Genomic DNA, 27,284 nt, shown 5'->3' on the forward strand with positions numbered 1-27,284 from the left:
TTCCAAAATGATACCTTTATTTAGTCCAACTGGAAAATGGCAAGAAAACTGTCCTTTTCTGCAAGCTTTTGGGATCAAAGTCCCTTCGTCAGGCTCTGGGAAAAGTGTAGATAGTACAAGATGGTAAAAAGTCCCCATAGGTAGGAAATAAACTTCATTTTTGCACAGAGGGAGCTGAAGATGAAAGGCTGTCACTCTGGGTCCATGAGAGTGTCTTTGTGAGCTGTGCTGAGTAGCTCTTTGATGTGTTGTTCAGGTAGAATTCCTTCCCTGGAGGTGTCAGATGGTAGGTAGGGAGGCAAAAAAAACTTCCTTATTGTTCTGCAATGAAGTTTAAAATCAAAAATCGGCTAAAATTCAGCATCTTCCATGTTTCAGGGGTGTACTTGGTAGCTGTGTTGGTCTGAGACAAAAAGACATGCAAAAAACTAGAACTCTTGGATCCTGGGCATTGGGGAGAGCCAGTTACCCCTGGTCTCCCTCCCTTCCCCTTTTACTAATGGGTAGGGGCCCCATTACACATGCCCATGCCCCACTGGGCAAAGTGTGAGGGGTCTCCTTTCCTTCAGAGGCGTGGGAGGCTAAAAGCCAAGCCCACTTGTCGAGCAAGTGGCTGGGGAGGTTACACGTGCAGTTGACTTTGCCCCTTTGCTGGATAGCTGGGATCACTTGCTTAACATCCTTGTGTAATCAGCTCCTGCCACCACTTTTCATTCCCTCTTAGTGCAGCTCCTAGAGTCCCCCTTCCAGGGACTCTTGACATAAGCCTTGAATGTGAGTCCCTAGAAATGTCTGGTGTTCATAGCAGTGAAATGATCGCATTTCCCAGCTTCCCTCACCTCTGGGGAGATTTTGTTTGGTGAACACCCACCTTGAAGCTTCCCTACACATGTGCCACCACCACGTTGATCTGAGCTCACCCTCCTGTTCCCCACGAGCCAGGACAGAGTAGCTGTCACTTTACCAGGATGCAGCTGGTACAGGAGGAAAAGGAGATTCTCCGCAGTGCTTCCATTTCCCGACTAGGAATAAACAGCTCAAAGAAACTTGGTCTTCACCCCAAATCTACCACCATTACTGTGCTGCAGGAAGTCAACACATCCCTTCATTTCACTTCCCAGTGACATGTCCAAGCTCCTACATGCACAGGGCAACATGATCCTGCTGCTACTCTGCGTTTGGCCTACCCTTAGGGCTGGTTGAAATGCACCCTGGCCACATGCTGTCTGTGTCCCAGGAAAAGCAGCATTCTTGCACCATGTGCCTCCCCCATGCACACCTTTTCCTCCCCACCCCCACCCCAGCACAGCTGCCTGTGCCAAAAGAGAAGCTTGTTGCCTTCTTCCCCCACCGGAGAAGTAGTTTCCTTCTTGCAGAGCCACACAGGAAACACTGCACTATTTTTAACTCCATCCGAGAGTGCATTGCACAAACCTGGGGAAAAACCTTCTGCACTCAATCAAAAACATGTAAGCAAACAAGCAGGCAACCCCCTTCAGCACCTAGTCCCTAAGCTGCAAGTTGGCTCTCCAACGGACGCTGTCAGCCAGCTTCAGAGAGGGGTAGTTTATCTGTTAGTCTGAAGTCAAGCAAAAGGCAAGATAGATTTGAACCTTATAAACTAAATCAGAGGAACATAGCAGAAGTTTTTGTAAACAGAAACTTGCTTACAAAAGCATACACTATGCATCTCTGATCCAGTTAGTATATAAGGTGCAGATCTACCCTACTTTAGGGAAGGAAACATCCTGTGGTAGGAGAGGGAGGGAAGTTTTAAATACCTATTGTCACTGTTATTGTTACAGTTTTGAAACTGCGGCAAGTTTTCAACCAAGTACTCCATAAACACGTTTTTAAGCAGCACTTTGACACCTACTTACATGCAGTACACATTTTTTTTTTTTTTAATTTCATTTCCAGGGCCAAATCAATTCTGAATTAAGTTCCAAATTTCAAATTTCAAGTCTGGGGGTACTACCACTCCAAGTATCATACCTCCTAGACTCATCAGTCTAGGGCTTCAGATGCTCCTAAATATAAGATACTTACCTGGCGGCAGAGATACCATGTTCTTGGCCTTGAATGACTCAAGTGTAGTTAGGGGGTAAAGGCCTATCCCTTGCACTGTGGGCAGGCTGGCCCCTACAAGAGTCCAGGCTGACCCCTACAATGCCTCCAAATGCGAGGATCTTGGCTACACAATTTATGATGATCAGGGATTGCTCTTGGGCTTTCCCTCTAGCTTGCTTCTTTGGCCTTTTCATAGTTTCATAGATGTTAGGGGCTAAAAGAGACCTTGCAGATCATCAGGTCCAGCCCCCCTGCACTTGGGCAGGAAAGACTGCTGGGCAAGCAAGACTATGGGGCATGTCTTATAATAATGCCAATAACTCTGGGCTTGGGGCGTAGGAGGTGCACACAAGTGCACGTGAGATTGGCAGTGCACTCCCTGAGATTGGCTACCGCTGCCGCCAGTCTGCAGGTGATCACAAATTGCCAGTCAGCGCTTGCCACCTGCTCTCACCACCAACACTGCTGCCGCTCACCACCACCATGCCCCCACTGCCAACAACGCTGCCGCTGCCTGCAGGCAGTTGCCAGACTTGAACAATTGAGCTCTGCCCAGTTGATGGAATTTGGAACTGATTTGGCTGATTTGGCCTGAGGCAAGAAATAAAAAAAAAAAAATTGTGATCGACAAGGTGGTTTTCCCAGGGTGAGGCCTGTCCATTGCACTCTGGGCATGCTGATCCCTGCAATTTCCCCAAGGCAGTTCTCCTAAAGTGAGACCTGTCCATTGCACTCCAGGTAGGCTGACCCCTGCAAGCTTTCCCAGTATGGGAAACTTAACTACACAATTTGCTGGCAATGGGGGACTGTTTTTGTGTTTTCCTCCTAGCTTGTTCCTTGGCCTTTTGTCTAGGAGGGTATCTGAACCCTGGGGCATCCAGCCCTGGGGCTTGCATATAGGATGCCTGCCATGGATCTAGGGAGTATCTGAAGCCCCAAACTGCTGAGTTTGCAAGGGAGGATACTTGCCCAGTGGTAGAGCCACCCAGACTTGAACGATAGAGCTATGCTCAGCTGAATTTGGAACTTAACTATAGGGCTTTGCCCAATTGAATCTAGAGCTGGTTTGGCTGATTTGGCCCTTGGAATTAAATATATACAAGAAAAAAGATGTGGTACGTTCTCGTCAGCATGTTTGCCAAATATGGGCCATGTGTTTTATAGTCATGCTGAGTGTTAGCTGCATTCAATCAACTTCATAGTTGGTTTCTATTACTTAGCACATGTTGGTTTTAGCAGTAGTTCAAAGATAGACAATGTATTAGTGCAGTTTCCTTGTATGCAAATATAAAACAAGTGGCTTTCTTTCCCCAGGCTGGTTGGGGAAAAAAACCTCATCTTGTATTTGAACAAACATGGTAATTATTAGGAAGAACTTTCTAACTCTGGTGGTTAAGCACTGGCTCAGGTTACTTAGCAACATGTGAACCACCCTTTCTAGTGGGGACCCTTGCTGCTCTGATTGAAGTTTGTAGCATAACGGGGGCAGGCAAGCAGGGCACTAACTCTGGGCACCAACTTAGGAGGGGCATCAGAATTTACCCTCACCCCTGTGATCTGTGCCCTGACATCAGAAGCTGCCCCACAGTGTTGCTTTTGCAGCAGTATCCGGGTACACAGACACTGCACTGCTGCAGTAAAATCAAAACTAGGGCAGGCATCCCATGCTGCACAGGCATTGGCAGCTGAAGCAGCAGCAGTTGGGGACTGTTTTTGAGCCCTTGGCTTAGGTAAGACTTGTAAGCTCTTCCCCCGCTCCCCAGCCCTCCACCATCGAGATGGTTACAAGGCATAAAGGAAGGGAAACCTCACTTCAAGCCCGATGATGGATTCCCCAGCAGTTCCATTCTTTCCCTGCAAGATATGAGCAACTCTCACAAGCCACTAGGAATGATTCTCCTTCTGGAGAGAGGATGAAACTCCTCAATTTCTAAACACAGGTCTGTGATGATCACCTATCACTGCCCTTTTTTCAAGGCACAGTGCAGTCCTCCTCACTCCGCTATGAATCAAATCCTCCTCCCGCTCTCACTTTCCCCACTTAATTCATCTGCCTTATCTCGATGTTACCAGCAGGCAGGTCCCTGAAGGGAAACAGGACCAAAACCCCTCAGGATCTCCTGGTTTGTAGTGTCCTACAGCTTGGCCTCCCCTCTGCCATGTCCTTTGGGGTTTATTACCCATTCTCACCAGACTCATTCCCATCAGTTATATCCCTTTAGCCTCTGCCAGGTGTTTCCCAGCACCAGCCTTTCCCTAAGTCTGTCTTTAGTCCTTTGAATAAGCCTGACTAGTCCCAACCTTTGCTTTGGACTGCTTGAGTGCCTATAGACATGCTTGGGGATGGGGGAGCATTTTAATTAGAGCAGTTCCTGCAGAGCCGCTCTAATTAAAATGCCTCTCTATCATGTGTATTAAGCATCCTGTGTTTCAAAATGGCCATGGAGTTGGTTTAACTAAAGCTCATTCGACAATGAATTGAGTCTGCGCCGACATGTTCTACTTAAAACGTGTCAGAGCATTTCTATAGGCACCCTTAGGCCTTAGTCAGGTATTTCTTTCATTCTGGCCTTTCCCCAAACCTACTCACTGTCAGCACCTTTGGTCCAGCCCTTTCTGGCAGGAACTTGACTCTCTTCTGCTATTAGAGAACTTCTACCCTGTGCTACTGCAGCCCTCCCTTTATATCCTCTAAGGCAGAGGTTCCCAAACTTTTTCTTATTGTGTACCCACTTCCAGATTTACCAGCTGCCCTTGTATGCCAACCAGTATGTTTTATATTTTAACCCCTTAAAAGTCAAATATTATTATAATGAAAATTAAATCCACCATTACACACTTTTCCCATGTACTGCCCAGACATGTCTTGTGGACCTCCAGGGGTATGCATACCACCTTTTGGGAACCCCTTTTCTAAGGAAAGGACCTTCCAGTCTGTTTTATCCCTTTTAAAGTGCCCTGTGTCTCCCTCCTTGCAATGGGGACATAAAGACACCCTCATAGTTCAGGCATGTGCAGACGTAGGTACTATTATAAGATACAGCTTCCTCACTCTTCCACCTTGCCTCCACTCCTACCTTTCCAATCTGAATCCACAGATTTCAGGTGCTCTGAGGCTCAAGGCTCTTCTGATCAAAAGTCTTACTTCAGCTCATTTGAAAGGCAGCAATTAGACAGTGAATGCCCCAAAAGCCAGGACTGTTTGGAGCTAGGGCAGTGGTTCAGAACTATCTTCACCCCAGAACCACCTGCACCTGAATTTGGGGGAGCTGACATTTATTTTACATTTTTTTATTACAGTGTTATTTATTTTTAAATCCTAGTGCTCAGAGGATCCAATGCAGGCACAGAGCCTGCATTTAACCAGCAGGCAGAACAGAGCTTCAAAATTAGAGAGCGCGCGAGCCATATGCCATACTGGATGACATGGCACAACAACAGTAGGTCTGGTCATAGCCATTAGGACGTATCTGAAAGTATTTTCCACATGGTCACAGTGTGAGTTCCTTCATTTTGGAGTCTCTAACATAGAGCACAGTTGAAGCATGCCAAATCAGTTGCTGCTTTTGATTAAAGTTTTTCTATAGAATAGATACACCTCATGTTCAGCTAGAGAAATCATTCCTGAAATATAAAGCTCTGAGTACAACAGGTCTAAGCTGGGAACCCAGAAGTTCAAGAGTTAATACAGAACCTGGCGATTTCCTCTCTGGAGTGCTGTGATAGTTGGCTTTGTTTTAAGGCAGTTTATTACATTCATGCCCAGTGCTGATTATGAACCATGTGGCTGAGAATGGGATTTTAATCACAAGATAAGAGACCATGGGATAAAAATACTCATTTATTATTATAAATGGAGAAGGATTTGGAAATGAAAAGACAATGAGATCTGAGTGGCAGCCAAATGAAATGTGAGTATGACAGCTGGACATGTTCACAATGAAGTTCCTTTGGAGTGCAGCAGCAGAAGTATGATACAATAATGCAATCTGCTGTATGCCAGCTGGGCACTGTATATGTGGTATTCTACAGAAATACTGCACCCCGGTCTGGGCCAGATGGACATTGTATATGGAGTACTTAAAGAAACACTGCACCTTACTTTGTGCCAGAAGCGCACTGAACGCAGGATACTTTATAGAAACACTGCATCCTACTCTGTGCCAGATGGGCGCTGTATATAACAAAGGAGGCCAACCTGTAGAAAAACAATCCACATGCAGCATGAAGGCAGTTTTGTGTGGCTCAAGTGAACTCACTGAAGATGTGGGCTGAATTTGTAGCATTTCACTTATGATTTAGGAATGATCCCAAATTTCATCTCACCTGCAAACCAGCTCAGCGTGCACCTGTTCTGTTCATCACATCCTCCATATATACAGTGGATTTTCACCTGTTTGGACAGGTAGTGACACAATTATGCAATAGGTACATTATGAGAATAAGCAGCTGACTAACAACAACAGTGAATCTTAGATACAACCAAGATATACTAGAAATAAGTGGCTTCTTGTAAACCATCATAAAAAAGAGAACTTATTTCTGCTCTTTCAATAATTCAGGGGAGGAGCTGTATTTCTTCTTAAAGGTTTTTGGTAAATGTATTTGTCTCATTTGCCATGCCAGCTTGTCTGCTTGCAAGAAACAGAGCCAAGCAGCATTTCACAATGCTGCAGAAAAAGTCCAGTCATCAATATTTTCAAACCAGTAATTTAAAAAAAAGTGAAAGTAGAAGAGCTAAAAACTGCCCTGAATGTTCAACAAGTGGTTTTCACTAAACCCTCAAGCAAATCTAATGCTGCAATTATCACATCTTTCAAAATAGAAAAATCCTTGCCAAAAAAGAAATCACTTGAAGATAGTAAACTAGTGAAAGAGTGTTTACTTGCAGCTGCAGACTTGTTTGATTATTTTAAAAATAACTCAGAAATGCTAAGTGTTCTCAATAATGTCCATCTTCCTGTGAACACAGCATGAAGGGTTGAGGTCATGCTTGGAGATTCATAGATGTTAGGGGCTGGAAGGGGCCTCACGAGATCATCGGGTCCGGCCCCCCTAATGTTGAGAGATGACTGAAAAAAAAGATTTGGAAGCCCATGAGTCCCCAGCTAGGCAAGGCTGTGGATGTACATTATACCAACTATTCAACTGTATATATTTAAATGGTATGAAGGATAGCAGTTTAATAAAACTGTTGGAAATAATGCCAGAGTAAAGGAGGATTCATTAAGAGAACATGTTCCAGTAGTTCTAGCAATGCATAGAAGAAATGGGCATGCCACTTCCAGAGGCATAAAGTGACAAGTGTGCGCCCAGTGCAGTGCTCTCTCACCTTGTTATGAAAATAGTGAATTCCATCAATGCCAGACCTCTACAACACAGGCTTTTTGGAGAGCATGTAAATGAATGCTGATGCACATTGCAGTTGCTTCACCTCACAGACAGAGGTACAATGGCCTATCAGAAGGAAGAGGTTGAAAAGATTCCAAGATCTCCCCCCAAAAATACATGAATTTTTGGAAAATAGAGGTAAACAGAAAGAAAAACTCAGTAATGCCGAGAGCTGCTCTGGCTCCAGTCTGACATCCAAACTGAATGACCTTCATCTTGAACATCAAAGAGAAGGGGAAACTGAGACACAAATAATTGGATCAGTATTTTCAAAATGCAGTCAGAGTTGTGAATAACCCACGTCCACAAAGTGATGGGTTCTTTTCATCATTCGCTTCTCCTTCCAAACAAAACTGAAGGAATAAACTTTAATGGGATTATGTGCTACATTTCATCGTAAGGCTGAGGGCTCAGAAAAGATATTCAGACTTCACTCATATCCAATACCCACTTTCATTCCTAGCACATTTGTTGTTAGTAATATGGACAAACTTGTTAATCATACTGGAATAGTCTTCAAATAAGTGCAGTTGACCTAGAAATAGAAATCATAAACTTGCAAACATGTGCAACTCTAGCAAGAAAATTTCAATCAGATTTCTGGTCATTAGTAGAAAAACTCAGATTTCCTCTTCTGAAGAAGTATATATGGTTAAGTGTATATTTCAGGTCCATACATCTGAGTGGGATTATATCATTGGAGATGATCCTACTTGGAACAGGAAGTTGGGCTGGATGACCTCCTGAGGTCCCTTCCGACCCTAGTCACCTATGTTCTGATGAGTGAAGCTGGATTTTCAACCAGGAAAATATTGAAGCCCAACTTCAGGTTGGTCTGATAAATGACCACAAGAATGGCATGACACAAGGACCAGGATGCTACTTCCCAAGAGAGACAGCCTGCTGCACCCAGATAGAAGGAAAGCTGATAACATGCAGAGGCTGCTAAGAGACCATCAAGACAAACAGGCTGCATATTATTATAATAACAGAGCCAGAAACCTGAGGCCTCTCCTCATAAGGGAGAGAGTTTGGGTTCAACCATCCAGCAGCCATGAAAAACAATGGCAAAAGGCCACTATCCAAATTGCCCTTGAAATATTTACAAAGGGATCACTGGTTGAAAAGAAGCTGTAGACAATTGAGGAGCAGCAACATCAGGGAACCAGTATGCAGGGACAGAAGCAGTTGTCGACCATCCATAAATTTATGGACAGTCCATTAAAAAATGTGACTAAAAGTGCTTGTCCATAAAGTCTGCAAAAAAAAAAAAAAACTGTAGATGTCCATAATATTTACAGAGAACTGGGAACTGCGCTCCCTTGCTGTTGTCCACTGGAACCTTTGAGTGTTTCCAGAAATGTTCTGGGTCTTGTGTGCATGGGATTCCTCCTTGCTTCCTTTCGGAGGGGCAGGCGAGGGCACACCTGGCTGGCAGGGAGCATCATAAAGCATGGGGAGCTGAGGTTTGGAGTGTCCCAGTCCTGCACTCAGGTTCCCCCCTTCTTCCTATTTACCTTGTGACATGCATACCTGTCTACTGCCTTTCAGCCTCCTGTGTGGAGAGGTTCACAGCAGCAAGGGGGAGGAAGGGAGAGGTGTGCAGATCAGGCTCTTTGCTGCTAAAACAGGTCAGAGAGCAGCAGCTGCAGCAAAAGTGGGCTACTCCAAGCCCACTCACAGCAGCAGCAGGCTTTTTTCCCCATCTCCTGCAAGGGGAGGATTGGTCAGGGGACCTTTTTCACCTCAGTCCTCCTCTTGAGGGAGCCTGCAGTGATTTGGCAAAGGTGAGGCACTGCATAGCAGGAGGATGAAAGAGAGACACCTCTATCTTGGAGCCAGATACTTGGCAGGAATGGTGTAGCCACGGATGATCCTGCCATAAGCAGAGGGCTGAACTAGATGACCTTGTGAGGTCCCTTCCAGCTCTACTTTCCTATTACCTTTTCTGCTCCTTCCTGATAAGGGAAGTTTTGAATAGCAGCTACGAGAGAGAATGAGGGAGCCACAGTGCCAGTGTGCCCTAGATTCAGATGGGGAGGGTACTTAGAAGACCTAAATTCAAATACTTTTTGCCTGGGTCAGGGCAGGGAAATGAGCAAAGAGCTCCCGATCTCCAGGCAAATACCCTAGCTTTTAAGTGAAAGAGGAGTAACGACCTCCTCCTTGCTGGTCCATGAATCTAGCTATTCATTCCTTTGGTTTTGCCAGTGCCCGCAAACATTTTTTCTGCTTTTGTTTTGCTTTGTTCTGAGCTTGGATTGGATAAGCACTAATATATATTCATATGCACACATATATGTATATAAATATTGGGTTTTCCTGTTTGGCTGCCAAATCAGTAACTTGTCTGGCCCTACTCCCAGGCCTCAGGCCATTGGCAAAAGGGGAGTTTCCTTTGGAAAACTCAGATGGCTTCATCCTGAAGAGGAGAGAATAATGTTCTCATGAAATGGAAGAGGCAGCCCAGGCATTCTGACCTGGAAAGGCCCTGGCCCATCCCCAGTGCATCACAGGCCAGGCAGGACACCTTCCTCGCACGTGAAAAACAGTGTGACCTCTCCTGGTTCCAAGAAGCTGCTTTACCCATTGCCCTGCTCCTACGTAGGTCTCTGCTTCAAGGTATTTTTAATGCTCTTCACTGGCATGTTACCCCATGACCCCTGCTCATTGCAACTTCCCCAGACACACTATAGAGCAGACTTGGAAACTCTTGCTTGTTTCTTTGCCCTGTCTGGTTTGGATTTTTTTCACTTCTGGTGACCTCTCAGGGGACAGACTGCCTCTCACTGATTTCTGGGACGCTGTTCAAATCTGGAAGGTCAAATTGCCCTCAACCACAAAGTACTATTTGTCTGCTGACAAGAAGACTGATACTGCTAGGTGAAATGTTTGGGGTGAGAGCAACGCTAGTGTTTGAGGCTATGAAGGCAGGATGTACAGAGCATCACTGGCATACAGTGCCCATTATGGTCTGCTGTCTGGTATGGTCTACTGGAAGGGTAGCCAACCTGCATCACGGGAAGCCTCTGAGTGTGACATGAAGCAGATTGGGGAAGGGATAGGCAGCAGAGCAGATAGGGCAGAGAGCAGAAAGCAGGGCAACAACTGGGCAGAAAACAGAATACCACATTGTGAAGGACAAGGGGATCAGAGTGGTATAAGGCTTGATTTGAGGCATGCTTGCCAGAAAGTTGGCCCCCACTGGCCTGCTGCATGGAGGCAACATTCCCCAAGAAAGTTCATGGGCTTTCACCACACATTAGATGTTAGCATTTTTGTGATAGCTTTTATCGGACCAATTGTTTACTTTGCCCACCCACAAAAATCCTTGCCTCTCATTTTTTCCTGAACCATCACAGCTACATCCACACTACCAAAAGCAACATTAGAGTTGGGGCACCTGTCCCATTTTGCCTCAGCTCTAACCCCGAGGAACTTGTTCTGCATGAAAACAGTAACATAACCAGCCCAAATGCAAAAAAGTGATCAGGCCCCAGAGAGCTCTCTGAAATCAATGGGACTGAAAGGATCAGTAACATTTATGAATTGGCCCAATTACTGTCATCCTGTTGCCTCAGCGATGCCAGCCATTTTGACAGAGTGCCACGTGTTGTGCTAGCAGTACCGCTGTTGTCTGTGATGGGGACAGGGGTTAGCATAGAAAAGTTTTTGGCAGCAACTGGCTGTTTAAGTTGAAGAACAGTATATGAGATACTTGTAAAAATGTTAGCATCTATCCTCCACTGATTCTTGCCTCATTGCACGCATTTCAAGTGGAACGGTAGCAGAACACAAGGGAGAGAATTTAAACAAAAGGCTAACTTAGACCTAACCATGGAGACCCAGGGCTGCTCACCTTGAAGTGTAAGAAAGTATAGTCGCTATCTCCACTGGGAACAGGAACTAGCCCTGCATCAGAGCTCTGCTTTCAAGGATGTCTCTCCTCATAGTCCCCATTTCAAATAAACAGGATAGCATTTCACTCCTATTTTTTTTATTCTAGCGTCACATTCATTAGCAATAGGAATCATTGCATGGTGGTGCCAGCACCTCTTGTACATGTGGAAAGACCCTACAGCAGTTTAGGGTTTCCTAGCTGAAGCATTTTTGGTTCTTATTCCAGCATCCATCACCTATTTGCCTTGGGCAGGCTGAGAGGCACAGTCTACCTTGCCATTCAGGGCAAAGAAACAGAGAAATGAGACCCCTATACTCAGCTCTCAGGTGAGAGCAGGGGCAAGCCCAGGAGTCTTGGGGATAGGGTGAGCATGCTTCTGCTCCTTTCACTGGAAGAGAAATTGGTTTCATGACTCAGGCCTGAGAGCTTTGCCTTGTAAAAGCCAAGTGTGGGTCTGGAAACCAGGTCACCAGGACCTGTTTGTCAGGTTCCTATTTTTGTTTTTCATCAGCTCGGTATTCCTGAAAACAAACTGTGTTGTTGTCAGCTAATTAGTGGCATGCTGTGACCGAGCAGTGAGTGCCTGTAAGTCTGTGTTTGCCTAACATGACACAGTTGAGCTTCTGTATTTTGACCTTGCTGTGCCCACTCATATTAGCAGTTCCTTATGTCATAGAAGTAGGGTCGGAAGGGACCTTGTAAATCTTCAAATCCAACCCCCTGCCTGGGCAGGAGGAAAACTGGGCTCAAATGACCCCAGCCAGGTAGGCATCAAGCCTCTTCTTACAGACCCCCAGGGTAGGAGCCAGCACCACTTCCCTTGGAAGCTGGTTCCAGATCCTAGCCGCCCTAGCTGTGAAGTAGTTCTTACGGATGTCTAATCTAAACCTACTTTCCAACAACTTGTGGCCGTTATTCCTTGTTATCCCGGGGGGCACTAGGGGAAACAAGGTCTCCCCCAAACCCTTCTGGTCCCCCTAGTGAGTTTATAGATGGTCACCAGGTCCCCCCTCAGCCTTCTCTTGTGAAGGCTGAACAGGTTCAGGTCGTGTAGCCTCGCATTGTAGGGTCTGCCCTGCTGTCCCCGGATCATGGGGGTGGCCCTCCTCTGGACCCTCTCAATGTTGTCTACATCCCTCTTGAAGTGGGGCGCCCAGAACTGGACACAGTATTCCAGCTGTGGCCTGATCAGTGTTGCGTAGAGGGGGAGGATCACCTCCTTGGCCCTGCTTGAGATGCACCTGTGGATGCACGATAGGGTCCTGTTGGGCCTGCCGACCGTGACCTCGCATTGTCGGCCCATATTCATCTTGGAGTTAATAATGACTCCAAGATCCCATTCAGCCTCTATGCTCTCAAGAAGGGAGTTTTCCATCTTATAAGTGTGCTGCTGGTTACTACTGCCCAAGTGCAGAACCCTGCACTTGTTCGTATTGAAACGCATCCTGTTTCTGTTAGCCCACCCCTGCAACCTATCCAGGTCTTTCTGCAGTCTTTCCCTCCCTACTAGCGGGCCCACCTCACCCCAGATTTTGGTATCATCAGCAAATTTAAACAGGTTGCTTTTCACCCCATTGTCCAAATCGCTAATAAAGAAATTGAACAGTGCGGGCCCAAGGACCGAGCCCTGGGGGACTCCGCTGCCCACTTCCCCCCAGGTCGAATATGACCCGTCCACCACCACCCTCTGAGTACGACCCTTCAGCCAATTAGCAATCCATCTGACCATGTAGGCATCAATGCCACAGTCGCCTAGTTTTTTAATGAGGATGGGGTGGGAGACAGTGTCAAAGGCCTTGCTGAAGTCCAGAAAGACTACATCCATGGCGACACCTGCATCCAATGAATCTATGAATCTATGAATGCTTTTGTGACCTAATCGTAAAAGGCAATCAGGTTGGTCTGACATGACCTGCCCCTAATGAAACTGTGCTGGTTGCCCTCTTCCCATTACTACAGATTCCACCAGTGTTTTGGTGTCCTTCCACACTCTTGTCACCTTGAAGTAGTTCCTGGCACAGTAATGATAGCTATTTTCTAGTGGCCTCACCCAAGGCCAAGGAAGAGCATTATTAGCCTTACTGGCATTTAAGAATTTTCTATTATATAATCAGGGGAGAGAGCACTGCAGCTTTCCAGATGGAGTGATTCTCTTTCCTGCTATGGGGAATTCCTGAGTCCCTGCTATATGACAGTCTTCTCCCTTGGAAAGCCAACACTGGACTGAGATTTTCTGCAGGGCTTTGAGAGTGTACACTAAAAAACCGGAGGTGAGAGCCTAGAGCCAAGATATCCAGAAAGCTTCATTATACTAGAAAATGAAGCCTTTATAAGAAGCTATGCTGAAAGCTTCTAGATTGGGGCCTAGAGTGAGGACGCCTAGAAGATTATAGCATAGAAACAGATCAGACAGAACATAGTAGTGCTGTCCTGAAATATCCCCATTGTGTAGGCAGAGATAAGAAAGCCCCCTACAATTGTAGACATATAACACCACAACTTCAAAAAGGTTTCTTTGGGCTTCACAGGCCTCTCCAACTGCTACTGGAATATATGGGCCAGGGAGGCAGATATTACTACTAAGGAAGAGATGCCTTGGATGGTCTGGATCAGCATCTTTTTGGAGCTAGGCACAACATTTCCATCAAAACCTAACTGCAGCACAAAATGACTTTTAGATCAAAATGAAAAATTTTGATCAGAACTTATTTTAATGATTACTCTATAAACCATTTTGTTTTGATGAGGAAAAAATACTCTCTCTTACTTTTTGACATGGCCCCCTTTTCACAGCGAACAAAAAAGTTAAAAGTACAAGAAAGTTTTCACCCACCAAGCCAAAACACCATTATTTCAGTTTGTAAGTCAATTAAAAAGAAACAATTAAACAAAGTGAAAACTGCTCATTTCTGTTGGCATTTGTAGGGAAACAGACTAATCTTTCTCTGGCCAGATCTCCCTTCCTAGTGACTTTTTCTAACCTCACAGTATCGTCATGACTACCATGGCATAAGCCAACTACTACACTAGTGATCCATAGACAACATGCAACATGCTGAAGATTTAAAATGTCATCTGAACCAATTGGGCCTGATGCTGCAGGAAAAATGGCAACTGAAAAAATGCCCTTTCCTTAGGAAACAAGCAAAATAGACTGTATATGAGGCTTTCTGTCTTTCTTTTAAACAGGGAGCTGCTAGATGTGACATCCTGAAATACATGGTCCTGCCAGTACCTATGAAGTCGACGGGAATCCTTGCTTTAAACACTGTTCAGGAAATGCTGCATGTTTTTGTTGTCAGTGATGAGATTCAAATACATTCTCTTTTTAAAGTGGAATCACTATCTGCTGAGTGCATCTGTTGCAAAGCAGACATGTGGGTGGAAACAAAGCACAAGAGGGCTGAGATAAACATACCTTCTATTTGCCACCAGCAATTCCGTGTGTATTGAGAGGGGATTTTTCAGCGTCTGTTTCTGTTGTATCACATTCCTCCCAAATTCAGCTCCGGAAAATACACTGGTAATGCATTTGACAATGGTGACTAAAGCAAGATAAAGGGAGATATGGTAACAGCCGAGAGATATTGGTAGTTAGCTCTGAGCAGGGTAAAGAATTCTTTAGGATGATTCACTGGAGATGGGAATTGAATTAAGAAAAGGAAAATGCTGGCCAGTGTCATGTAGGTCTGATTGACTGTAAGAGCTTCTGAGTACAGAACAGTCTCCTAATGAAAGTAGCCCTGTCTTGGGGCATTTAAAATGATACTTTAAAATGAGACTTGACAAAGGCCAAGACAATGTGTTGTGCAGGACAATCCTGCTCAGGCCATTGGCAGAGCTGTCAGGTCTAATGAGTCTTTTCCCACCCACCTGTCTCTATTTTATTGTATTGCATTCTTACCTATGGTGAAGCCGCAATACATTGTGCCAGCCCCAGGGCTACATACCAAGTCCTTGTGGGCTCATCTCCAAAGGAGATCCTTGGCTGTCTTTACAAAGAAGCAAATGAGGTTTCACTCCAAGCTCAGTTTCACAACGATGTGTTGAGCACTATCTGATGGGGACAGGCAACAGAGAACATCTTACCAAGGATTTCTCTGAGGGGATGATTTTCTTAGAACAAATTAAGCCAATGCACACCTGGTTCCCTCCTTGGTGTGGTACCCACTAGCAACCAGGTCTGAATTCAGAGCTGCTAACTCAGACCTTAACCTCTGTAACCAGAGCTGCTAACTCAGACCTTAAAAATTCAGCCTACGGGGAAATCAGAGTGACTTCTCAGCTTTTCTGAGGTGAAGACTGCCTGAGCAGGAGTCTTGCTGCTATTTCTTTAAGGATGACAAGCTGCTTGCCCTTCTGGAAGAGACTCTAATAAGTTAATCCATAATGGGCCACTGCCCTTCCACTGGCTTCTGCCATCCTTGGGTCCATCTCACAAATGTTTGGTTGTGACTCTAAAATCACAGCTCTTCAAGTTCACTGTCACCTCCAAACACAGAATAGGACAGCAGGCCAACACTTTGACTGAGTGGGACATAAAAAAAAAAAAAAAAAAAGCAGACAAGCCTTGATTATGTTCATGTAGCTGAGTTCGTTCAGAAAGAAAGACAAAAAAAACACTTGTGGGATGGTCCCATGGTCTTCTGGCTCTGCTAAGCCCATCCCTGAGGAGTATTAGTTGTGTTCCCTTCCAGAGGAAGAGATGCTGGACACTCAGATAAATGGGAGTTAAGCCAGTGATCAAAAATATCTTTGCAAATTATCATCCTGTCCCAAACCTCTTTATTTTAAAGAAGTTTACTGAGCTACTTCCAGCCATCTTTGACCTCCACAGGTTTCTTTAATCCTTATCAGTCTGTGTCCAAGCTTGGGTATAGAAATAAGGCTATGTAGATATGCATGACTATTGATCTTCAAGTGATAGACATGGGTAAGGACCACTGTCACATCCCTGGTAGAGCTCCACTTTCTGGATGCTTATCAAGTTGCTGCACGAGGGGTGGGTTGACATGCTGACCATGCATGTTTTTAAGCTTCCTGAGGCTGAAGTGAGCCCAGGCACTAACTTTGGGCCACAATGTTTGGGCTCTTTTCATACAGCTCCTTGTCCTAGAAGGACCCTTTCCCAACAGTCCAGGGTTGTGAACATTCTGATTTCCAGTCTCTTTCTCCAGGGATGCATAATTGCTGAAGCACAAAACACAGCATCTTTGCAAAGGTTTCTAAGCTCTTTATTGTAGCCAGCACAAGAGAGGTGCAGATCCAGACAAAGCAATAAAGCAGCTGTATGCACTTCATTTCTCTATGGGGGAATCTGGATCAGTGTCTTCTAAGAAGCCCAGGGTCCTTCCTCTTTGACTGCCCTTCTGCAGGTGGCTTCCTCTGTCTCTCTCCCCCTGACCTCCAAATGACTGGTGAGGGACTTTCCCTTAGCATCCCCTTTGTCAGATAACCCCCAGTCAGCTTCATCAAGTGGCCAACCTCCCTGCTCCCCCAAGATTATAGGATCATAGAAAAGTAGGGTTGGAAGGGACCTCAGGATGTCATCTAGTCCAGCCCCTTGCTGTGCAGTGCCCATTGGAGATCTAGCCTATGGATGTTTTCATCAGTTAGACACTTCACTGTCAGAATATCTTGTTTTAGGAGTAGCCTGATGCCTCGGCCTTGCTGTCTCTTTGCCATTCCCCAGTCTCCTGGGCCCTGGGCTGAGAAGTCAGAAAACACAACTTTTCCTATCCTTTTTCTTCCTTCTCATGTTGAGTATAGGAGTGATGTTCCTGACAGAAGTCCTAGCCCAGGTGACTGGCAGACAGACACAGAGCTATTTTTAATGTTAAAGAGGAAATACCAGACAACAGAAGATAATTGCTAAATAATTTCCCTGAAAGTGGTATAAAAGAATAAAAGTAGTTGCATACTCACCATGGCTTCATGAACCGTTTATCAGCACACAGCACAGTGGAAATGGGGCACAGGAAATGCCCCAGTTGTGCTTGCACACACTGCTCACAACCAGCTAAACAAATCCAAGACCTCTCTCGTAGGACAAGCAGTAGCGCACAATCAAGCTACTGTTGGAACCATCCTTGCAGAGGTGAGCTCCCAAAACTCAGCCTCAGGAAAAGAGGCATTTCCAAAATATTTGGGGGGTTTTAAATAGGTGTGGACTTATACTCACCATGATGTCAGTGGAATTTTTGCTGGAGGACAGGAAATGCACTGGACAGGAAACCATTCAGGCACTGTCCTGGTAAAAGGATCCTGATGACCTGGTTCAACTTTTCTTGTCAGAATTGAGGGTTTTGTTGACAAGACTGAATGCTGATGTGGACACATGAGGCTACGCCAACTGCAGGTAAGCTTTGCCAGTAAAGTTTTATAGTGTAGATCAGGCATGCATTGTATAAGCCATTGTCACTCCTCAGGAATGCAGCACTCCTTTCCTGAGTCTTGCATTGGACTGTAAGCCCATCTTACATCTTTTCGGGCTGTGTGTAAACAGGGAAGGAGTGAGCTGGCTTGCGGGCGTGCCCTACATACCCATCAGCTGAAAAATGAAAACAAGCATTAAAGAAGGAACCTTCCTGGGCAGGCAGGCTCCTGGGTTGGATCCTACTTTGCACCTGCACATATTCTGCACATGCACAGAGAGCCCCAGTCCCTCAGCATTCATTCTGCTGCCTTTCCTTTGGGTAGCTGTTGAGGTGGCTTGACAGAACCATGGTGGTGACAAGGGCAAAAGCACTGAGACGGCCTGGAGTGATTCTCACTGTGTCAACAGTAAACTGTCTCAAATTTAGCTCAAGTCCTGGCACATTGGGAGGATATAAGAGAGCAGGGCAGAGAACATGTAAATAGCAGAGACCAAGGAGAGGGTTCCTTCATTCAGCATAAGTCTGTACTGCAATTACTGTTGTGACTGTAGTGTGGCATAGACATACCACAGCTTTGAATAACCTAGCTCAAATCCAACAGAAGTCTACCCACAGCAGTACGGAGCTCAGCGTGGGCCGCACCAATCACCCAAGAAGCAAAACACTCGAGTAACAACTGCATGCTGAGCTAAACTGCTCCTAGTATTTGAGCTATGTAGTTTAAAGCTGGCCTTTCCATCACAGGCCACATCTCTTCACCGAGGGCATGAAGCCAGGAATTACTGAGCATTTCCTACAGAGTTCTGAGTATTTCACTGTACTCTCAGTTCCCACAGGGTAGAGAGGTCACTTTAAAGCTATTTGTGAAGTGTAGGGTGCCCAGCCAACTGCTATGTTTTGTGAACCCTTTGTAGGAAGTTGTGTGTGAGCTCTTTGGAATACTCTGGAGATGTAACTTTGGATCACTGTAAAGTGTGATTAAACATTTCCTCTGATGGGGTTATGTACTCCTTTGTTATCTTAGGGAGCATTCAAAGTATAATCTCTCAAGCACAATCTAAGTTAAATTGGAGGGGAAATTGCCTTGAAAGTGTTGTTTGTGGGTAGGTGCAGTAGTATACCTGAGAGGGGATGACAGGGGCAGCAGCCCTGGGCACCATCTTTTTGAGGGGCACAAAAATAATCATCACCATAGTCGCCATTACCCCATGCATCATAACTCACCCTGTTACACCTCTAGGTTGGCATGACCCTCCTTCCCGAGCTTCTTTTTCTGGGTTCCATATTAACAGGTTTGAAAAACCAGCAACATAAAGAAGCAGGTGTAAGCTGGGAGGGATTACAAATACCCAATGTGCATGGGGCAGAACGATCAAAGATACTGGTTTCCATGACCAGACAGCCAATGTGACCCCCCCTTCCACCCTGCACGGCTGTGCCCCAGATAAGAGAAACCAATGCTGATTTCCTGAACTATCTTTGTCATGACAAAACTAAAAAGCCGGCAGCAGCAGTTTATAAGCAAGCCAGGAAGGAAAGGAAAAAAAAACCCTGTTCTGAGCAGCAATGAAACCTGCAGATTTTCCAGCTTACAGTTTCACTTCTGGTTTGCACCAGATCCAAGCAACCACAGAAACAAAACTGCTTCATCTACAAAAAGAAAAGGAAAGCAAAACCTTCCCATAATGTGACATGCTACAATTCAGAGTCCATCTCGCAGTATTGCAAGGACCCTGAACCACAAATCCTTCCTCCCTTCCCCATGGCTGCCTGTACTGTCACTACTCTCATATAAGCTTCCTTAGCTCACGACCTTCCTGAAGCTTTCATTAGAGCATCTGTTTTCTTAGGAGAAGCCTATGGCTGCAACCAGCCCCTGAACTCACCAACCAGCAAATAGACTCCTATCTCTTTACTCTGCATGTTATCAGAGTCAACATTGAATGTGCAACCCTTCAGACGATTGGCCCCATCTAAAAAAAGGGATCTTTAAAGAGCACCGACTTCACGATGCAATATCATCCTGCTACCACATTGGGGCCTGGCATCTCCATCTCACAGGGGAGAGCAGCGCCATGATGGTGGGAGCTGGACTGAGTGACCGGAGTTGCACCAATAGTTCCCAATACTTTCTTGATCACATGGGTTGTCTGCTGGGAGGAAAGGACTATCTTAATGAAAGGCAGTACATCCTGCACATCCTCCTGTACAGGGCAGCTTGCTCCACCCCAGTCAAACAGTCTCTTCCAGGAACACTTTGACTTTGACTGGTACTGCAGCCATCAAAAAAACAAAGTTTGGACACCAGTGATCATAGCTATAGAAAAAGTCTCAGCCTGGAAGAAAAGGCAAAGTCAATTAACTTAGCTAACCCACAGGTCAGTGGTGAGGTGACTGAGGCACTTGGGCTAGGCTGCTCTGATTAGTCTGGAGAAGGTCTTTCCACATGGAGCAACTGCTCATTGGTATGTTGTCAGGTTTTATCATTCACATTTATAAATGTACTTTTGTTTGTACTAAAATCATCTGATTTGAAGGGATAAAGAAGTGAGAACTTTGCCATGCTGCTGCCTGCCTTTTTGGGTGCTTGCTTCACATGGTGACCCTGCAGGAAATTCCTAGAGAGCAAAATAAATCGCTCTGCAACAGCAGTTTATGGACTGGGACCTTCTGGTGCTTGCACGTTCCTAGAATATGTATCTAGATGTTGTCCTGGCCTGCTCTTCAACACCCTTAGGAGTCTCCCCAGTTTCTAAATTACCTGCCTTTTTTTGATTTCTAAGCCATAGGATCTCTACATCAGTGGTGCTCAACTTACAGATATGCAGGCCCAGGGAGCTGTGTCAGCCAGCCCATGGGGCTCTCCATAGGGCCAGAAATTTGGCAGCATGGGAATAGTGGCAGCATTAATTGCCGTGGCTCTGAAAACATGTTTCCAATGCTCCTATCTCCAGTTCTCACAGCCCAGAAAGATTTTTCAGATCATCTAAGGAGGTGAAAAGGGGAAGCCACCTGAAAAGAGGGACTGTTCTGTACCAGCAGGTAGTGCTCTTGAGTCCTGTGGTTTCCGTGTTGGGGATGATGTGGGGGTGGGAGGGAAAGGTTTCTGGACTGAGAACTGGTGGAACAGAGCACTTCTGCTTTCTTGATAAAATTCATCACAACATTGGTTTAATTTTCAAAATAGTAATTCCCCCTACTGGTCCTCCAAAGGAAGGAAAGCAGTCTGTGACTCTTCAATGTGGACTAACTTACTGGACTTTCCAGGTGTAGGGAAAGCCCCCCAAGCACAGAACTACAAAAAATATGAGGGACATTTTTCTAACACCTGGGAAATGGTCTTTGTATTGTTTGGTTCTTTTTGCTTACTTTGGTGATGATCCTCTGTATGGGTGAGGAGGACTACCACTTAAGTTGAGAGATGGTATAAGTATACATGAGAACAGATAATCTGTGGAGTGAATTAGCAGCCAGTGTTTTTCCTTGAAGCAGGACAATTTGGTTAACCCTCAAGACTGCCGACACTACTGCTTTTAGAGGGTCTTATACATTTCAGAAAATTTCCCTTTGAGGACAATGGGGCTAAAGCCTAACTCACCCAGTAGACACCCAGAGCCAGGTCTTTTCCACATATTACATGCTTAAGTGGACTTATGAGAATAAATATGATTCTATTTCACTCTGCTTGAGCCACTGAAAAAGCTCCATCATCTTTGGAAACACCCTTCAGGTAGTTGAAGGCTGCTATTAAATCCCCCCTCAGTCTTCTCTTCTCCAGACTAAATGAGACCAGTCCTCTCAGCCTCTCCTCAGAAGTCACAGCCCCAGACCCCAAACTATTTTTGTTGCCCTTCACTGGACTCTCTCCAATTTGTCTACATCCATTCTGTAGTGAGGAGCCCAAAACTGGACACAGTACTCCAGATGCGGCCTCACCAGTGCTGAACAGAGGGGAAGAATCACTTTCCTCAATCTGCTGGCAACACTCGGACTAACGCAGCCAAGTACGCCGTTAGCCTACTTCGCAACAAAGGCACGCTGTTGGTTCATATTCAGCGTATTGTCCACTGTAATCCCCAGGGCCTTTTCTACACAGCTGCTGCTTAATCAGTCAGTCCTCAGCCTGTACCGGTGAATGGGATTATTCCATCATAAATTATTGAACTTCATGAGATTTATTTTGGTCCAGTCCTCCAATTTGTTGAGGTCTCTCTAAATCCTAGCCCTGCCCTCCAGCATATCCACTACTCCCCCCAGCTTGGTGTCATTCATAAACTTCCATGCAGTCCATCCCATCTTCCAGGTCATTGATAAAGATATTGAACAAAACCAACACCTGGGGACCAACCCCAAGGCACTCCACTTGATACTGGCTGCCAGCTAGCCATTGATTGCTACACTCTGCGCCCAATGGTCCAGCCAGTTTTCTATCCACCTTATAAGCCATTTATTCAGCCCACTTCCTTAGCTTGCTTGCAAGAATGCTGTGGGAGACAGTATCAAAAGCCTTGCTAAAGTCAAGGTATATCACGTCCACTTCTTTCCCCCATCCACAGAGCCAGTCATCTCATCACAGAAAGCAATCAGGTTGGTCAGGCATGACTTGCCCCTGGTGACTCCATGTTGACTGTTCCTAATCACCTTCTTCTCCTCCAACTGCTTAGAAATAGATTCCTTGAGGACCTGCTGCATGATTTTTCCAAGGACTCAGGTGAGGCAGACCTGTTTGTTGCTGACTGGATCTCCCTGCTTCCCTTTCTATATTTGGCACTTTCCCTTTCTATATAAGGGCACTATATTTGCCCTTTTGGACTAAATGACCGCCTGAGGTCCCTTCCAACCCTAATTTTCTATGATTCTATTTTCCAGTTGTCTGGGATTTCTCCCAATCACCACAAGTTTTCAAAGATGATGGCCAGAAGGTTGGCCCCACTGCTGTAGTGGGTTCAGGTGCAACTCTGACACTCACTACATCTGAAAAAGCTCAACATCTTATATTCCTCAATCACTGATTGAACCACAGTCCCACTCCCTTCAGCTTGGAACTCTGCTGTACCTTAGCTGAACTGTCCCTGGGTCCCTGAAGGGCAGACCCATAGTTATAAAGAATGGTGAAGTTATGCCTGGGAAAGTGCAGAATAAAACAGGAAGTCCAAATAGCAACCTCTTAAGCAGGGACCATCATGCCCTGCACTGGCAAAGAGCAGCCTCCTGCCTGCTGCCTGTTCCCCTTCCCAGGTGCCCTAGCTATCCCCCTGTCCTGCCATGCTATCAAAGAAAGGGAAGGAAAAGTTGCAGATTGTATTGGCTTGCTCTGTTGTTGCATAACTGCTGGGCTAGGGGGGTCTTGCACCAGCAGCCTCCAGCCTGGTCAGAAGTTAGGATTACCCATGCCCTGTGTCAGGTATGACTCCTTCTTGCAAAGAACAAAAGATTTATGAAAATCACATGCCAGAAGGATGCAGGCTAGGGTTCATTTCCCAGAGTTGTGATCCCAGAAAGCAAGTCCTTTGGGTTATGTTTATATTTATCCAAAGTAGCCCTCACCTGCAGCAGAGATGGGAGCTGTTGTGGGCTAGCTGCCCTACCTCACAACAGTGGGGAAGAGCTGAGCAAAAGTTCTTCACAAGAATATTTTTCCCATTGCAAAATGGTGATACATCAAAAGAGAAACTGTCAATTTTGATAATTCAACAACCAAGCAGGTTTCCTGCCAGGCTCACTTGTCTGCCTCCTTGCCAACCTGGGATATTGAGGGACTGTCCCCAGTTCCTCTGCAGCTTGCCTTGAAGTCTGGGGAACTGGGGCCATATTTTATTATCATAACACTGGGGTGTCAGCACTGTGGAGTCATTTCAGTGCTATGGAAACAAAATATTATGGTATTTCTTTTTTTTTCTTTTTTTTTACTTTTTCTCTCTCTCTTTTAAGCTTATCACTTTTTATTTCCGTTTAGTATGAACTGTTTTTGCAAAGTTGTGAAATTTGCTCTTCTGGCCAGCCCATGTTGTCGCAGGAGGCATGACTGCTCTGGCAATGTCAGGTCATCTCTCCACACAAAAGTTACAAAAATTGAACTCATGACAGTATTTAAATAAGCTGTAGTTAAACCACTACAAAAGCCTACGTGGGATGCACCTGAACCACTTTACAGCCAGTCTTGAGTGATTTAGCAGAATGTAAATGAGCTGTAAACTCATTCCAGGGTATGCACACAAGAGTTTTGGACCCACTTAGTTTAGCTAATTGACAAACCAATTGTAGTTAAACTGGTGCAACTGCTGTGGTCTGTGGCTTCTTTGCTGACAACTGCCCGTCCTGCTCATTACACCCCTCAAGGAGAAGCTGGCTGGGTGCTGAACCACTGCATTTATTTGCCCCAAGACCTCTGGCACTCTATGCTTCTCCTTTCTCTGTACGATCCCTTTGGCTCCCTCTTGTAGGACTCGCTACCTAGATGTCCCTTCATACAATGCAGCCCTACTTGGGTGGAGCTTTTGGCTGCTCCTTTTCCCTACAAGAGCCTGATTTCTCTATTTGGGTTTATCAGTGTTTGCATGTATCCCCTGGCATTTTAATAACTTATGCATGCCCTATATCCTGTCCTCCTGCTGGCATTACAGTCCAGGGACAGTGGAGGCAGTAAAAGATCAAAACCTGTGTCATTGCAAGGCCTAAAAATAGCTTCTAGAGGCATAAAAGAGTGCGTGAAACAGGGGTGCAAATCAAAAGCTAAACTGTGCAGGTGTGTTCAGGGCCCATCCAGGTGTTGGTGGCTTGTCAGCACCCTGCTGAGCCCCTTCCTGCCAGCTCTGAGCTCTCCATTCCACTCTGGTGGGTATAATTTCTTGACTGTTTGTAGCAGAGTGATTTGCTGTGTGAAGCAGATTGGGCAGAGACGTACATGGAAATTGCTGAGCAGTCTGAGAAAGCAGTTGTCCCTGCTACAGTCACTAGTGAAACTCTCTGTGACTCAAGTGGGGCCAGAATGGGACCCAATTCCATTGCTGCCCCTTCTCCCCATACTCTGTTTCTCCCATACAGGGAACATTTCACATCTGTCCTGTGGGAAGGGCTGAGCTCAATGAGCCCCTGCAAGAACGTGCTGGGCATGGTTAAGGCAAAAGAAAGTGAAGTCGAGCTTATTTTGAAAGCCTGTGCAGCAGAGAATACTCCCTCTGCAGAGGGAACAAAAGAAGAGGCCAAAGTGCAGTTGATCTGTAGTCAATGGAGGCAAATTCCTGACCAAAGAGACTCCTCTGTTGCTACCTTTCTCTTAATTAAAAACAACCCCCCTGAGCAGAGCCATGGGGAGCGAAGCAGGAAGTGGCTGGCGGAGGAAGCTCACTATTGGCCCAAAGGAAAGTAAACAAGAGCGAGTAATTGAGGAAGTTTGCACCATGTTCTTGTGTGCCTCTGCTGAAGTCCAAAGGGGAGGCGCTTGTAAAGGACATTGGAAAAATTCCAGCGATGTTATCTGCCTCCACAGAGCAAGATTAGCTGAGAAGAAAAGAAAAAAAAAAGTTGTTTACAGTGCAGCAAGCTGCTAAGGCAGGCAGTTTTGCTAAATGGCAAAAGCACAGCAGCAGCTGGGTCTTAGGTCTTCTACTGGTTCTGCTACTCTGACTCTGGAGAAGTGGGCCTGCTTTGTGCCTCAGTTTCCCCACCTTGCCCACCTTTATATAAATCAACTGCAAAAATCACATTTTGCAGAATCCTAAAACAAGAAGCTCTGTACAGAGGCAAATCTTTATTATATCATTGTCTGTGCAAACAGGAAATTTGTGCTTCCATGACTATGTGCTATGTGTGCATATTCTCTAGCTAAGAGACCCCCAGTGCAGGATGGAGGTCTCCAGCGGTGCTTGGTGCCGCCTCAGTGTTGTTTGGCATCACTGCTCCAAAATCAAAACAGCAAAACAGCAGGAAAAAAGAACCATTTCCAAAGGTGCTGACAACCCATTTTGAATCCCATACTCACTCTTAGGGTAAAAATGTCTCAGTACAGGCAAGGCTGCAGGTGGGTGAAGGTGTAAATATAGGGAGACCATATGGGACCATGGAAAATCCAGGACTCTGCCCACCCCCTCAGGTCTCCCAGGGGGACAGAGCCAACCAGGGCTGCAGTCCCTGCCCTGCTCTGCCAGGTGCCTCAGTGGAGGGAGCATCTGGGCTGAGCCTGGGCATTGCCACAGGCAGGTGTGAGCCCCGCTGCTGCCCCAGTGTCTCTGCCCTCCTGGCACTTCATGTCACTGTCCTGTTTGCCCAGTCACCCTCAGCACAGCCCTCAAAGCCCACCAGGGGACTTGAACCCATGGCTGCGGGGAGCCAGGGCCACTGCCCGGAGCTTCCAGAAGCGTAGGGCTGATGTCCCCCCTTCCTGTGGAAAGCCTGGGTGAGCAGGTAGCAGCCAGCACTGCCCCTGCCTACCCACACAGCTGCAGATGGCCAAACGATGCTGTCAAGGGTGGGGAAGGTCCACGGCACTGCCAGGCCTGGGCTGAGCGTGCTGAGCTCCCCAGGGTCCCACCACAGCTCCCTGAGGGCATCTCCAGGCAGTGCTTATCATGCAACCCAGTCACATCTGAGCACGGGGCTGGGGGCAGAGCAGAGTAGTGTGGCCCCCGTGATGATGGTGTACATCCAAGTAGGGCAGGCAGGGGTCAAGTCTGCCCTAAGGGAATGGACTGATTGCTGGTGGGACATTTGGGCTGGGGGTGGCTGGGGCTGTCCAGGCAGGGGCACAGCCTGGAGCCATCCCACTGGACAGGGCAGGGCACAGCACCAGCTCCCACAGCACCCTGCCCTCCATAAGCCTGAGCAAGCGACTGGGGATAGGGACTAGAGCAGAGCCTGGAGCTGCCCCAACAAACACAGGTCCCCGGCAGCCAGGTGGGCAGAAATGGGGAGGGAACCCCACTCCCCTTAGGCCAGAGCTCTGAGCCACCCCAGCCCCCCTGGGAAGCCCCGTCCTCACCCGGCTCTGGGGGAGTGGCTGCTCCCTGGTCCAGACTCCACTGAGCTGCGAGGCAGGAGTCTCTTGCACAGTAGAGTCAGTCAGAAGCCAGGCATGTGTGGGCAGGTCCCCACCAATACAGGACTTTGGCTTCAATTTTCTGCAGCAGCGCGGATGCTGAGACAGCCTCCGAAATCTGGGACTGTCCCCACCAATCCAGGAAATATGGTCACCCTATGTAACTCTATAAAAGCAAACCCTATAACCATTCATGCTGTTAGGCTCCAATCAGCAGTCCCAGTTCAGTGTTTCTAGGTTCATTCAGAAAATGCCTAGGGGCAGGCATCAGTGCTTCTAGCTAGCAGCAGGCAGCTGGATGCTGTCCAGCAAACAACCATACAAAGTCAGGTCTCAAAACATTCACAGATTAAGAATGGGACAAATTACTCTGCTAACTCCTTTGCAACAATGCACTTGGCTCCATCAATCAGTTTGGGCAAAAACTCCAAGCTGTATTTCCCAAACTGTCTTAGTTTCCTGCCCTCCTGCTGGGTATGACCTAGACCAGGCTGCCCAACTGTCCATCCGC

General features: G+C 46.3%; 1 long non-coding RNA gene across 3 annotated transcripts; it reads right to left on the minus strand.

Moving 5' to 3' along the window:
- Positions 1-27,284, minus strand: LOC106738287 (uncharacterized). 3 transcript variants are annotated; one of them, XR_009462962.1, is made up of 5 exons: positions 26,717-27,284; positions 17,544-25,239; positions 14,781-15,419; positions 6,397-6,463; positions 1-403 (listed from the first exon to the last, which is right to left on the minus strand). It is a non-coding gene; the product is annotated as an uncharacterized LOC106738287 (long non-coding RNA). The 3 variants fall into 3 exon arrangements; XR_009462961.1 differs by having other exon boundaries at positions 14,781-14,907; positions 15,313-25,239; XR_009462960.1 differs by having other exon boundaries at positions 14,781-25,239.

The sequence above is a fragment of the Alligator mississippiensis genome, chromosome 6 (genome assembly GCF_030867095.1).
Source record: "Alligator mississippiensis isolate rAllMis1 chromosome 6, rAllMis1, whole genome shotgun sequence".
Taxonomy (NCBI): domain Eukaryota; kingdom Metazoa; phylum Chordata; order Crocodylia; family Alligatoridae; genus Alligator; species Alligator mississippiensis.